The 12,674-nt window shown below is 42.7% G+C and overlaps 2 pseudogenes; one reads left to right on the forward strand and one right to left on the reverse strand.

The window, feature by feature from the left end:
- Window positions 1-8,354: 8,354 nt before the first annotated feature.
- LOC135051794 (5S ribosomal RNA) lies at window positions 8,355-8,473 on the reverse strand (annotated as a pseudogene).
- A 2,154-nt stretch (window positions 8,474-10,627) lies between these two features.
- LOC135051795 (5S ribosomal RNA) lies at window positions 10,628-10,746 on the forward strand (annotated as a pseudogene).
- The last annotated feature ends 1,928 nt before the right edge of the window (window positions 10,747-12,674 follow it).

The following is a 12,674-nucleotide window of genomic DNA, read 5'->3' on the forward strand; positions in this document are numbered from 1 at the left end:
GTATGCCAGTAAAATATACATTGCTGGCATGGGCCAGCAATGTATATGTTCTGGCACCACTGGCCACCAATGTTTATGTATAATATATACATAATATATAAATTGCAGGCAGAGTCCCCATTTACACACATTATGGCAGCAGTGTCCCCCTTTTTACACATTACGGCAGCAGTCCACCTTTTTACACATTACGGCAGCAGTCCACCTTTTTACACATTACGGCAGCAGAGTCCCCTTTTTACATATTATGGCAGCAGTCCCCCTTTTTACACATTATGGATTAAAATGGCCTCTGCTCCCACCCTTTAGCGATGATGGCTGAAATATGAACTACTTTCATCCCGGCGGACCCACCCTGCTCCCTCCACAAGTCCCTCCGGCTATGGCGCCACAGTCCCACCCTGCTCCCTCCCCAAGCGCCTCCAGCTACGGCGCTGCGGTCCCGCCCTGCTCCATCCAGCTCACTCGGAGACGAACGTTTGAGGAGCATCTTGCAGCAGCACATTGTGAAGTGAGTTGCTGCCAACAAGTTTGTTTCCCTGGGTTATATATATTGCTGGCACAGTCCAGCAATGCATACGTTACTGGCGCCACTGGCCACCAATGTATATGAATAAGCTTGTAATGTATACATTGCTGGCCAAGCCCATTATGTAAATAGCCTTACTATTGAAAGATTGTCAGGGGGGTCCATTGTGACCCTCTGCTAGGAAAAAAACAAGGGGGTGATCAGTGTGATCAGCTCCCCCCGCACCTCCTTCCACGCACAGTCAGAGGAGACTGCTGCTGCTCATCCACCGCAGTCCATCAGTAAGGGGGAGGGGAGGCGGGCTGAGTGGTGGAACCCGGACCTTCCATCAGGCCTGGGTAATTAATACCTGCTCCCCCTATTGCCCCTCATCTTACTTTTCTGCTAAGCTAGGGTCTGCCTCGGGTCCCTGTCTGTCTCTAACCTCTATCGCCCCTCTCGATTCTCTCATCCTTCCTATATACAGATGCGTCCTCATTGCATCTAGCCTCAATAGTATACACCATGCAATGTGAGTGAGCTGCCATGTCTTATGCAATTCTGGTCAGAGATGTCTTAACAGCAGTGTAGGCCCCTGGGCACAGCAATGCACTGGGCTCCCTACCCACCCATCAGCGGTAGGGGTGGGGGGTTCTATCAGCAGCAGCTTTGAAGTTCCGCGGGCAGAAGGGGTGTTCTATCTTTCGCTCAGCATGTAGGACCTGGAGAAATAATTTCTGCTAATTACTCCTTTACTGCACAGATGGGTCAGGAAGGAGAACACTAAACTGTAGAAGGGGGCATTGGGCTGAATGAAGGGGCCCCGGTACATGATTTCCAGGGTGGCAGGGGTGTTTAATACACAGGGGAGGGGTCAATAGTGGAGTGGGCTTAATATTCATAATTTTCTGGTGGGAGGGCAGCTTGCTTTACTGCAGATATCTCCAGTTCCTGGAAATAGATTTCCTAGCTTTAAAACTAGAGAGTCCAACCTGTCAGGAGGTTCTGGGGACTTGGGGATCAGAGTTCAGGAACCAGAGCAATCCACCAACGAAAATATAAAACTGCATATTAGCCGTGTGGAGCTGGAGCAGGGACCAGCTGCTTGAAGGCTGATATCTCTGGTTCTGAGCATAGTAGAGAAAAGCTGACATTGTTCACCAGAAGAGGAGGGTCCCAGATTTTGGATTATACCCTTAGAAAAACTCTAAGTCAGACAGAACTCGAGATATCTGGCTTGGAAGAGCAATTAACAGGCTTGGATGGGGACCACTGCTTTCAAGTCGGATATCTCTGGTTCCTCAGGGCCGATTTTCAAAAATCTGGTACCCCTGGAAAGAGGGGACCCTCAGCTATCAGCCTAGGGCCCTTATACTCTTGGGGCCCTTCGGAAAGAGCCCATTGAGCCCATACGAAAAGACGGCCCTGATTCTGGTAACATTGGGCTTTCTTTTGCCGTAATTGCATCTTATTCGCAACACAGTACAACTACGACACACAGAGAGACTGTGCTAATTCATTTACTATAAGACACTTGTATATTCTGTATCACTGAGGGGCAGATGTACTTATCCTCGGAGAGTGATAACGTGGAGAGAGATAAAGTAGCAGCCAATCAGTTTCAACTACCATGTTACAGGCTGTGTTTGAAAAGAAATGACAGGTAGTAGCTGATTGGCTGGTAGTTTATCTCTCTCCACTTTATCACTATTCAAGGCTTAGTACATCTGCCCCTGAGTCTGTATATGCAGCAGAACATAACTTTGAAAAATTGGAAAAATGCTGCAGATGCTACATTGTAGCACTGCGTATACAGGTAGAGACTCAGGGCCTCATTCAGACCTTGTCGCAGGCAGGCTATTTTTTGCACTGCTGCGACCAGGTAATCGCCGCCCACAGGGGAGGGGGTTAGAGCTTTGCAGGGATGCAAACGCTTATGCAGAAAGTTTGTGCAGTCTCTGCACAGCTCAGGACTTAATCACCCGCTGCGATGATCCAGGATGTTAATGATGTCAGGAGCCTTCCCAGAAAACGGCCTGGCACGCCAGCATTTCTCCGGACACTCCTAGAAAACGGTGAGTTGCCGCCCACGAACACCTTCTGCCTGTCAATCTTCTTGCGATCGCCGGTGCGATCACTTTCTTCGTTCGTTTCATCGCCGCCCGGCACCGGCGAGCGATGCGCCTGCGCATTGCGAGCCATGCGCATGCACAATACAGACCCGATTGCAAAAAACTGCAGCGTGCGAACGGGTCTGAATGAGGCCCTATGTCACACACAGATAAACCAGTGTCATACTATATATCAAAGTAATCAGCACAGTCTCCTCGTGCGTTGCAGTCACATTGAGATGCGAATAAGACACATTTTCGCCCCCCAAAAAAGAAGCAAAACAGAAGAGTCTCACATGACCTGGCGTGCTAAGAGGGGCTGTTTGGCACCCCCCTCATCCTTTTCATCTCTTTACCCCACCAGTATCTCTCCTACTTCTGCCTTCCTCCCACGTCTCTCTCTCATCTCTGTCTCCCTACAGTCAGTGGCATTACTAGGGGGGTGCGACCCGCAGAAAGTGAAACTATCTGAGGGGGTGACATCCTGTCACCCAACACCAAAAGAAGCCAGTCACTGAGAAGGAGGCTGAGTCAGCTCTTCAGCAAGAGGGATTTCCCTCTTCCCTGCCACTGCAGCCATGCTCCTCAATGCTGGGTGTGATGATGTCTTGCAGCATGACATTATCAAGTCCACCAAGGGGACATCCGGCCGCGTATTGGGCGTACTGGGCGTAACGGGTCAAGTCAGCACACAATTACATCATGCCCACCAAGGGGACATCCGGCCATGAGAAAGCTGCAGCCACGGGAGAGCCAGGAAAGGCACTGTGTGGCATGGTCACCAGCTAATACCCCTTTTCCACCTACTAAGTACGGGTCGCAGCCAGGAGCCTGACACGGGTGCTACCCGACTGCGGCCCGTGCTCAGCCCCCTTTCCCACTGCGCTCACCAACCCGGCATATTGCCGGGTTGGTGACGCTGCTAGTGACGTGGCAGGGGCGGCGCTGGGAGATCACATGAACATCCAGCACCGCCCTTCCATACAGTGTAAACGGGAGCCGCTTCCGTTTACACTACAACCCTACACGGATCATTCCCGTGTCCTACCCAGGTAGCTACCCGGGTAGGATTCACGGGTCACTTGATCCGGGTTTTTGCGGGTGGACCCTTTTACACTAGCAAAAAACATGGGTAAATGCGCGCCCCCATGCATTTACCCGTGTTTTTTTAGTTAGTGGAAAAGGGGTATTAACCTTCACTGCTCTGCCCTATAAAGGTTAGACACCAGGAACCACCCCCCATACCCGGCCCCATCCCAACCAGGGACCCCTATCCCTCGGGTTACACCGTATTCCGCTCTGTTGTGGCACTGCAAGTCCCAGCAGTATACATGGAACTTGCTGGGACTTGTAGTTCCATAAAAGAGAAGAGATCGTCCTGCACTGCCGTAGACAGTATGTAAATGAGTATCAAAGTATTTGTATAGAAACCAACAATAGAGAGTTAATCAAGTGGAGAAGAACCTCTATATTGAAAAGTAACACTGTTGGCGGTGCACCCCGGAGGAAAATATGACAATTTAATCACAGAAAAGGGTATCCCAAGGGAAAGAGCTTGGGATAAAGAAGTTTACATCTTTGTGGGGGCACTCATTTGAAATATTTCATATTTATTGTTTAAAATTTTACTTTTAATAGGTCATTTAAAAATTATGTATAGATAATTGCAAATCACCCTTAAGGAAGAACTATATAAAACAACATATGGTGAGAGAAAAGTGTATTCATCAATAATTTAGTGAGAATATTCCTATAATGTTCTATTACCTCGGGTGAAAATATCAAAAAGATCGAAACATACCCGGTATATAATCGTTGATCATATGTGGTTGTGTCCCATGTGCTCCTGTAAGGAAAACGTTAACCTAGAAGGAGGGAAAGGTAACACATCCCAGAAGGCGCTTTGACCGCAGTTCTCCTGGTTTAAACAGTACCTATCGCAATTTATAATATAATTTTGCGTTTAATCTTAGCAACTGTAGTTACTCTATCACCACATACTTCAATTGCTGTAGAAGGGAAATCCTAATAATTTAAATAAACAATTTTCAGATATCACATATTCAACTTCCAGGTCAGCCGGTCATACCAACAATTTGAAGGACGTACCATAATTCCTGCTCTCAAATTATTGGAACCATATGGTAGGTCAGAAGTGACACCCACCACTTCAAAAACAGAACTATGTATAACATATAACAAGCGACCATAAATTGCAAAAACCATGTACCCTAGATCACAAACAATCATCCCTAATTTAGTTCATACAGTAGTATTATGAGATCTAAGTCAACTTAGAGCGCAATTTATAGGGTAATAAATATCACCTAATTTATAGATATCACAGTTCTGAGACAAAAAATGACAATCAAAACAAGTTAATGCAAGGTAAAGTAAAGACCTCGTTCCATTGCTCCTGGTAACATCTACTGCCTTCCCATGTGCGCATTAAAGCACAGTGAATGGGAGGTGAGAGTATTAACAGGGACGGTACCGGGTAGAAGAAAGAAAGGGTGTTTCTGCTGTCGTGCGCTCCCGTGCTCTGGAGCCCTGGTGACAATTACATCATTGCAGGGCTACAGGCACAATCGCAGCACGATGAGAGAACACTGAAAGTACCTTAGTGATTCTCAATATGGTTCCAATGTGTAGCAAATATGTATGTCAAATTGGTATTGTAGACCGGGCAACGAATCAGCAAAACCGGGTAATTGGCTCTTGCTACCACACGTGCATAGGGAAACCGTCCTATATAGAAGTCTTTAGTGATGTAAAGTTAGTACTTAATGTTACAACAGTCACTGTCTCCCCATATACATTTGCATCTACTGGAGCAACATATATGTTGGGGCTCCGGCGGGTAGTAAATCCCCGCGTATCGGGTATCCGGCTTCTGCTCTGCTCAATTCTTTACAGTGAGTGGCTGATAGTCTAATATAAATATATAGTGTTACCCGCAAAGAATATGTAAAATTTAAACAGAGCAGTGTCCGTACTGTGGCTGCAGCAATCTTCCACGTAACGAGTCTTCATGTATCTATGGCCAATGCCCGTTAATTTGCTTGTGGAGACGGAATAGCTGGTATATAGATAGATAGTCAGACAGAACAGTGTCCGCGCTGCGGCTGCAGTGAGTAGCGTCTCCCACGTAGCGGGTCTCTATGTAGTTATAACAGGTAGCCGGTAATTACATGAAGTGACGAGGTTGCTAGGCTGCGAAGAGTTGAAAAAAGCAGTGTCTATGCTGCGGCTGCAGCAGGCAGCGTCTCCCTCGTATCGAGTATTCGTGTGTCTGTAGCAGATAGCCAGTAATTTATGTCAAATGACAGAATAGCTTGGTCTGAACGTACGTTTCACCCTCCTAGGAGCTTGATCACCAGATGCCTGCTTGGTGTAAAGGTACGTCTACTTTTAAACCTGGGCCAACCAATCCTGCATTAGATTTATGATGAATGACATGTCAAAAGACCAATAGGGAATGGTGACTGAACCAGGTGTGGTAGACAGGTAATTAACACTGATGGTCACCAGGTGAGTAACAATTAAGCAATTATTTACAATTCTCATTGATTGCCTAATAGACATATCCTGGTACTACACTGGTGCAGAGAAAAACATCAGAAATGAAAAATAAATTGGCACTAATTAGTACATGGAGAAAAAGGCAGGGATTAGAATCCTAAAATAAAAAATAATAAAAAATATATAAAATATATAATAATTAAAATAAAAAATATAAATAATAAAAAGCAAACAGATGAATTTGAAGAGATATTTATGTATATGTACATATATAAAGAAGACCTTCCACTTTCAGTACAATAATTAATTAAGTGCAGTAAGATAATGTAGAGATAGATGTTACCCAGGTTAAATTAACAAATTATTTTGTAATGTGGATCTCAAGTAGATTTACAATAAAAGGAGATTGTAGGGAGTAAATGGTATAGAAACATAAATTTAACAAGTGTACTCAAGGGAGAATTGGAAAAAGGGGAAGAAAAGGTAATTACTATCCAAATTAATTTATTCTAATTTTCAAATCAATTTAAGTAATGTGAGATCAGTGTACTGTAAGTTATGTAATCGAAAAGAGGGATATCCGGGTACCAAGGTATAATGGATGGTAACATGTAAATTCCCATGGGACTACTGATTGATGTTATGAGGGGAATGGATAAGAATGTCACCTAAACCATTAGATCTGAGGGGAAGAGAACTATCATACTGGTACTAAAAAGTAGAAAGATTCAGGTAGTTAGAAAAGCCGTGTAATTAATATTTTCGTTAAGCCCTTTGGGTGAAATAGTACCAAGTTTAAAGATCCATCGGCTTTCCCTCCTAAGGAGTTCTTTCTGTATATCACCGCCCCTGATCCCTAGGTGGACCTGTTCCAATCCAAAGACTCGCAGACATTCCGTAGAGTCCTGGTGTACCATGGAAAAATGTCTAGCCACAGTTGAAAGTGGCTTGAATGCTTTCCGGTCCCGGTCAGCATTTCTGATCGTGCCTATGTGTTCCAGGATGCGTTGCTTAAGCATCCTGGAGGTCATGCCCACATAGTAGATCTTGCATGTACATGTGATACAATAGTTCCACCACAGCAGCACATACTGCAAATTAACACCACAGCCTGGCTCATGGCTGTCACCTGTAGCAGTGATGTGCGGTGAGGTGAGGCAGAGCTTTTCCTGTCATACTAATGTTTGCGCCAGAGTTCTGACTGTATAATTATATGAAAAATGCATATATTTTTATAGTCAAAACTCTGGAGTAAAAAGTCTATGACAGGTGAGGCAGTGCCTCCCCTGCTTATCTTCCCGCACATCTCTGATCCATACTTACTGAATTTCCAGGAGTTTATACTGCTGCACCTGTGTATAATGCTCAGATGTACCATTTGGCTTATATATTGTGTGTATATCTGGCTTTGGTTCTAGCCATTTACTTCACCACACGTCCCTGACATGTAGGTGCTACTTTCATAAGGGAGGGTCCCATAGCACCCCTTACCCCCTACCTGGGGAAATGGGGACGGGCAAGGACCGTTTTGGGGGCGGCTGAGTGACGTCACGCGCAGCTGCTCTGATGAAAAAATGCCCTCTGTCCGCCTGCCATGGGTCAACCTTAGATCAGATGCCTCCACGAATCTAATTGCGGACGCATCGGGGGGAGGGGGGGGGAGGGGGTGACGGCCTCCCACATGTGCAGAGATGAAAACAGATCTGGCTGGATATGCAGTGTATGTATATCTACAAAGAGAAAAAGTATGACACTAGTTTGGGCGCACTCTTATTTTTGTTTTCTTTTAAATTATGATCAAATAAACAATAATAATGACATCTTAAGCTTGTACTATACACCTCCTTAGAAATCCCAAAACTGTATATATGCTGCACGTATGACCATATATGAAAATGGTATCAGGGAGGAACACCAATGGATGTTTACAAGATAATGTGTGGAATGTTCAGATCCTTAATTATATCTGGATAATTGCATAATGGAGGGTGGCTACATCACAAGCAACCTCCGTCTGCCAAGGATCTGTACAAACTTAGTTTGTATTGATACAACCCTAGATAGGGTAGAATTAGTGAATGGGAGAGCCCACACACTGTATGCTGATATCTAGTAGTGATCCACGGTCTTAGATTGATAAATTTATTAGGAAAAATTAGTTGGAATCAGTAAAGTAGTGATACTGCTGTTGGCGTTATTGCCCTTGGTAGATCTTCCTACTTCACCGGGTATTCCCTAGTGGTCACCCGTCTAGGTACTGACCCAGCCCACCTCCGTTTAGCTTCCAAGATCGGACGAGATTGGGCGTGAACGGAGGGGTATGGTCGTAGAGAGAAATTGCCCTACATCGCCAATGAGAGTGCACCGAAGCGGAAGGATGGATTCCTTCTCGGGAAAAGAATGTTTATAAGAATGTATAGATAATAAGATGTGAATCTGCTGTCCACGTTAGACTGGCGGGACGTGTCCCGTAGTGGACTAGTCCGCCTGAATCGTGGATGAGAGTTCACGGAAGGAAGAGAAGTGGGAATGAAGGAAAAGAATTACACAGTTATATAAGACACATATATGGACATTCTCAATTTCCTCCGTACACCTATCGGATTTCAATTAGATATGCGTCTTGGATAAGCAGTATCGTACTGATGATATAATAATGAAGAAAAGCATAAGATGCCGTGAGATAAACACACTAAATATTCCTTTGTGACAGTGGAAAAGTAGGAATTTGTTTTGAACAGTGGTGGGCACACGGTATTTGCCTAGAAAATGTGTGTATTTTTTTGTTTAAAAGGTAAATATACCTACAGAGGTCTTGCAGAAAAATAATAAATTGTTTAATTGTTTGTATAACAATACCTATGAGAGAGTATTGAAAATGGTGTTACTGCCAGTTAGAAAAATCCTCTGTTTCTGAAAAAAGTCTGATTATGTGCCTGCTGGAGCAGCAAGAAGACAGATTTGAAGATGCACACCTTATCGGGGTATTGCAGGTAATGTTCCTGCGTTACTAATACACACACAAACTTATTTGTATATGAACACCTATGAGAAGGTATTATGGGTGGTGCTCCTGCTTGTTAGGAAAATACTGTGTTCTGAGAAGGGTCTAATTATGAGCCTGCAAACACAGCAAGAAGGTAGATTGTTTTGAATATGCACACCTACAGTGGGGTGTTGCAGGTAATGTTCCTGCTAACCAAAAATAAATGAACCACAAATGGTTAGAGAGTAGATATTAAGTATCACATATTCAAATGTAAGACATAAGAGGTGCCTATTGGAAGGCACACCTGTTGTAGGGAATAAGATATCTATTATTGCAATGACTGTTTGGCAAAAAAATGCCCTAAACAAGATAAAGAAAAAATTATTGGATATCACCCATTCCTGATGTCAGACATGAGAGGTGCCCCTTGAAAAAACGCGTTTCACCCGGTAACGGGCTTGTTCACTTTCATTCTTTTTTTTTTTTTTGCTGCTCAGAATGAAAGTGAACAAGAGATATCTTATTCCCTACAACAGGTGTGCCTTCCAATAGGCACCTCTTATGTCTTACATTTGAATATGTGATACTTAATATCTACTCTCTAACCATTTGTGGTTCATTTATTTTTGGTTAGCAGGAACATTACCTGCAACACCCCACTGTAGGTGTGCATATTCAAAACAATCTACCTTCTTGCTGTGTTTGCAGGCTCATAATTAGACCCTTCTCAGAACACAGTATTTTCCTAACAAGCAGGAGCACCACCCATAATACCTTCTCATAGGTGTTCATATACAAATAAGTTTGTGTGTGTATTAGTAACGCAGGAACATTACCTGCAATACCCCGATAAGGTGTGCATCTTCAAATCTGTCTTCTTGCTGCTCCAGCAGGCACATAATCAGACTTTTTTCAGAAACAGAGGATTTTTCTAACTGGCAGTAACACCATTTTCAATACTCTCTCATAGGTATTGTTATACAAACAATTAAACAATTTATTATTTTTCTGCAAGACCTCTGTAGGTATATTTACCTTTTAAACAAAAAAATACACACATTTTCTAGGCAAATACCGTGTGCCCACCACTGTTCAAAACAAATTCCTACTTTTCCACTGTCACAAAGGAATATTTAGTGTGTTTATCTCACGGCATCTTATGCTTTTCTTCATTATTATATCATCAGTACGATACTGCTTATCCAAGACGCATATCTAATTGAAATCCGATAGGTGTACGGAGGAAATTGAGAATGTCCATATATGTGTCTTATATAACTGTGTAATTCTTTTCCTTCATTCCCACTTCTCTTCCTTCCGTGAACTCTCATCCACGATTCAGGCGGACTAGTCCACTACGGGACACGTCCCGCCAGTCTAACGTGGACAGCAGATTCACATCTTATTATCTATACATTCTTATAAACATTCTTTTCCCGAGAAGGAATCCATCCTTCCGCTTCGGTGCACTCTCATTGGCGATGTAGGGCAATTTCTCTCTACGACCATACCCCTCCGTTCACGCCCAATCTCGTCCGATCTTGGAAGCTAAACGGAGGTGGGCTGGGTCAGTACCTAGACGGGTGACCACTAGGGAATACCCGGTGAAGTAGGAAGATCTACCAAGGGCAATAACGCCAACAGCAGTATCACTACTTTACTGATTCCAACTAATTTTTCCTAATAAATTTATCAATCTAAGACCGTGGATCACTACTAGATATCAGCATACAGTGTGTGGGCTCTCCCATTCACTAATTCTACCCTATCTAGGGTTGTATCAATACAAACTAAGTTTGTACAGATCCTTGGCAGACGGAGGTTGCTTGTGATGTAGCCACCCTCCATTATGCAATTATCCAGATATAATTAAGGATCTGAACATTCCACACATTATCTTGTAAACATCCATTGGTGTTCCTCCCTGATACCATTTTCATATATGGTCATACGTGCAGCATATATACAGTTTTGGGATTTCTAAGGAGGTGTATAGTACAAGCTTAAGATGTCATTATTATTGTTTATTTGATCATAATTTAAAAGAAAACAAAAATAAGAGTGCGCCCAAACTAGTGTCATACTTTTTCTCTTTGTAGATATACATATACTTCATTTTTATGACCCTGGGCGCACCGCCATACGGACAGATAAGGATTTCCAATATATGATTGTCCATTTCTGGCTTCTATATAATTCCTTGTATTTTTGAATCTATCTCGGTGCAAGATCAACAACCTGTGTTTTTTTCATGGATATGCAGTGACCTGCGCTCATCTCTGAATAACCCCCTTATTCCTCAATCTCTAGCATCATTTAATAATGCACTTCATAGCAATTAAACTGCTTCAAGTTTCATAATAGAGCAAAACATATTGAATATTTATGCTTAAGATCATAAATAAAACTTTAATATTCCTCCATTTAATATGTTCATTCTTGAAGTGAAACTATATATATGGGCATAGAACCCTGAAACTATCTCTTACAGTTGCCCACATGCTGCGCTGCTTCAAATACATTTCCAGACTCTTGTTTAATACAAGTAAACAATATCTGAAGTTAGATAAACACAACAGACGATGAACTGAATTAAACCGATTACAATTCCTTTGATTGCTGCAGCATAAGACCTTATGTAATGCTGTCTTCAGCCAAAAACTATGTTTGTAAGCGATATGAAATGGATGTAATGTAATATCCTACATTTTTATACTATGTACAATTATTTATTTTCATTCTATTCCGAAATCCTAGGCAGATTGCCTCACGAGATGAATGAATTTTCTCCCACAATCTGAGACAAGAGACATGAAATCCTTAAAAGGATCAGAAATTAAAATGTTTACATAACCCCCAACGTGAACTTACTCTGTATTTTGAAGGATAAAGGAATATTTGATTCCTTGTAAGCTGAATGAAGTAAATTGCTGTCGTGATTAGAAATATATAAAGGAAATATCCTATTTGATTTAAATATAAATACTTGCTTATTTTGGAATTTGCTACTTAAAACACTAAGTATGATTAGGATTTACCTTACTGGGGGTCATGCCCTTAAACAGTGCAAAACAAATGATATTTGCACTTATATGATCATCACATATAGATACATTTCATGTATCAAACCTTCTCATAAGGACAAGAGGGGATGTCCATAGAAAAATTGCTCATAGAAACCAATTAGCTTCCAGCTATTATTTATCAAGTACATTTAATAAAATAACTGAAAAATGATTGGCTGCTATAGACAACCACTCCAGCCTCCAGCTGTCTTCTGTAGAAGGTTTGATACATCTTCCCCTAAGTGAGATGAGTGATGGCAGTCCAGAATGAACATGCATGTACTCGCAATAAAAAAAATTGCTTCAAAGTTCTACCTATGGAGTGTGTTCAAACAAATCTAAATTACAGTGTAAAAATAAAGCAGCCAGTATTTACCCTGCACAGAAATAATACACTGTATAACCCGCAGCGCTGCAAGTATGGCCGCCACCTTGCAGACACCGGGTGTGGAGAGAGGAGAGCGCAGCATGCGCCTCTC

Source organism: Pseudophryne corroboree, chromosome 2 (assembly GCF_028390025.1).
Source record: "Pseudophryne corroboree isolate aPseCor3 chromosome 2, aPseCor3.hap2, whole genome shotgun sequence".
In the NCBI taxonomy this organism is placed as follows: domain Eukaryota; kingdom Metazoa; phylum Chordata; class Amphibia; order Anura; family Myobatrachidae; genus Pseudophryne; species Pseudophryne corroboree.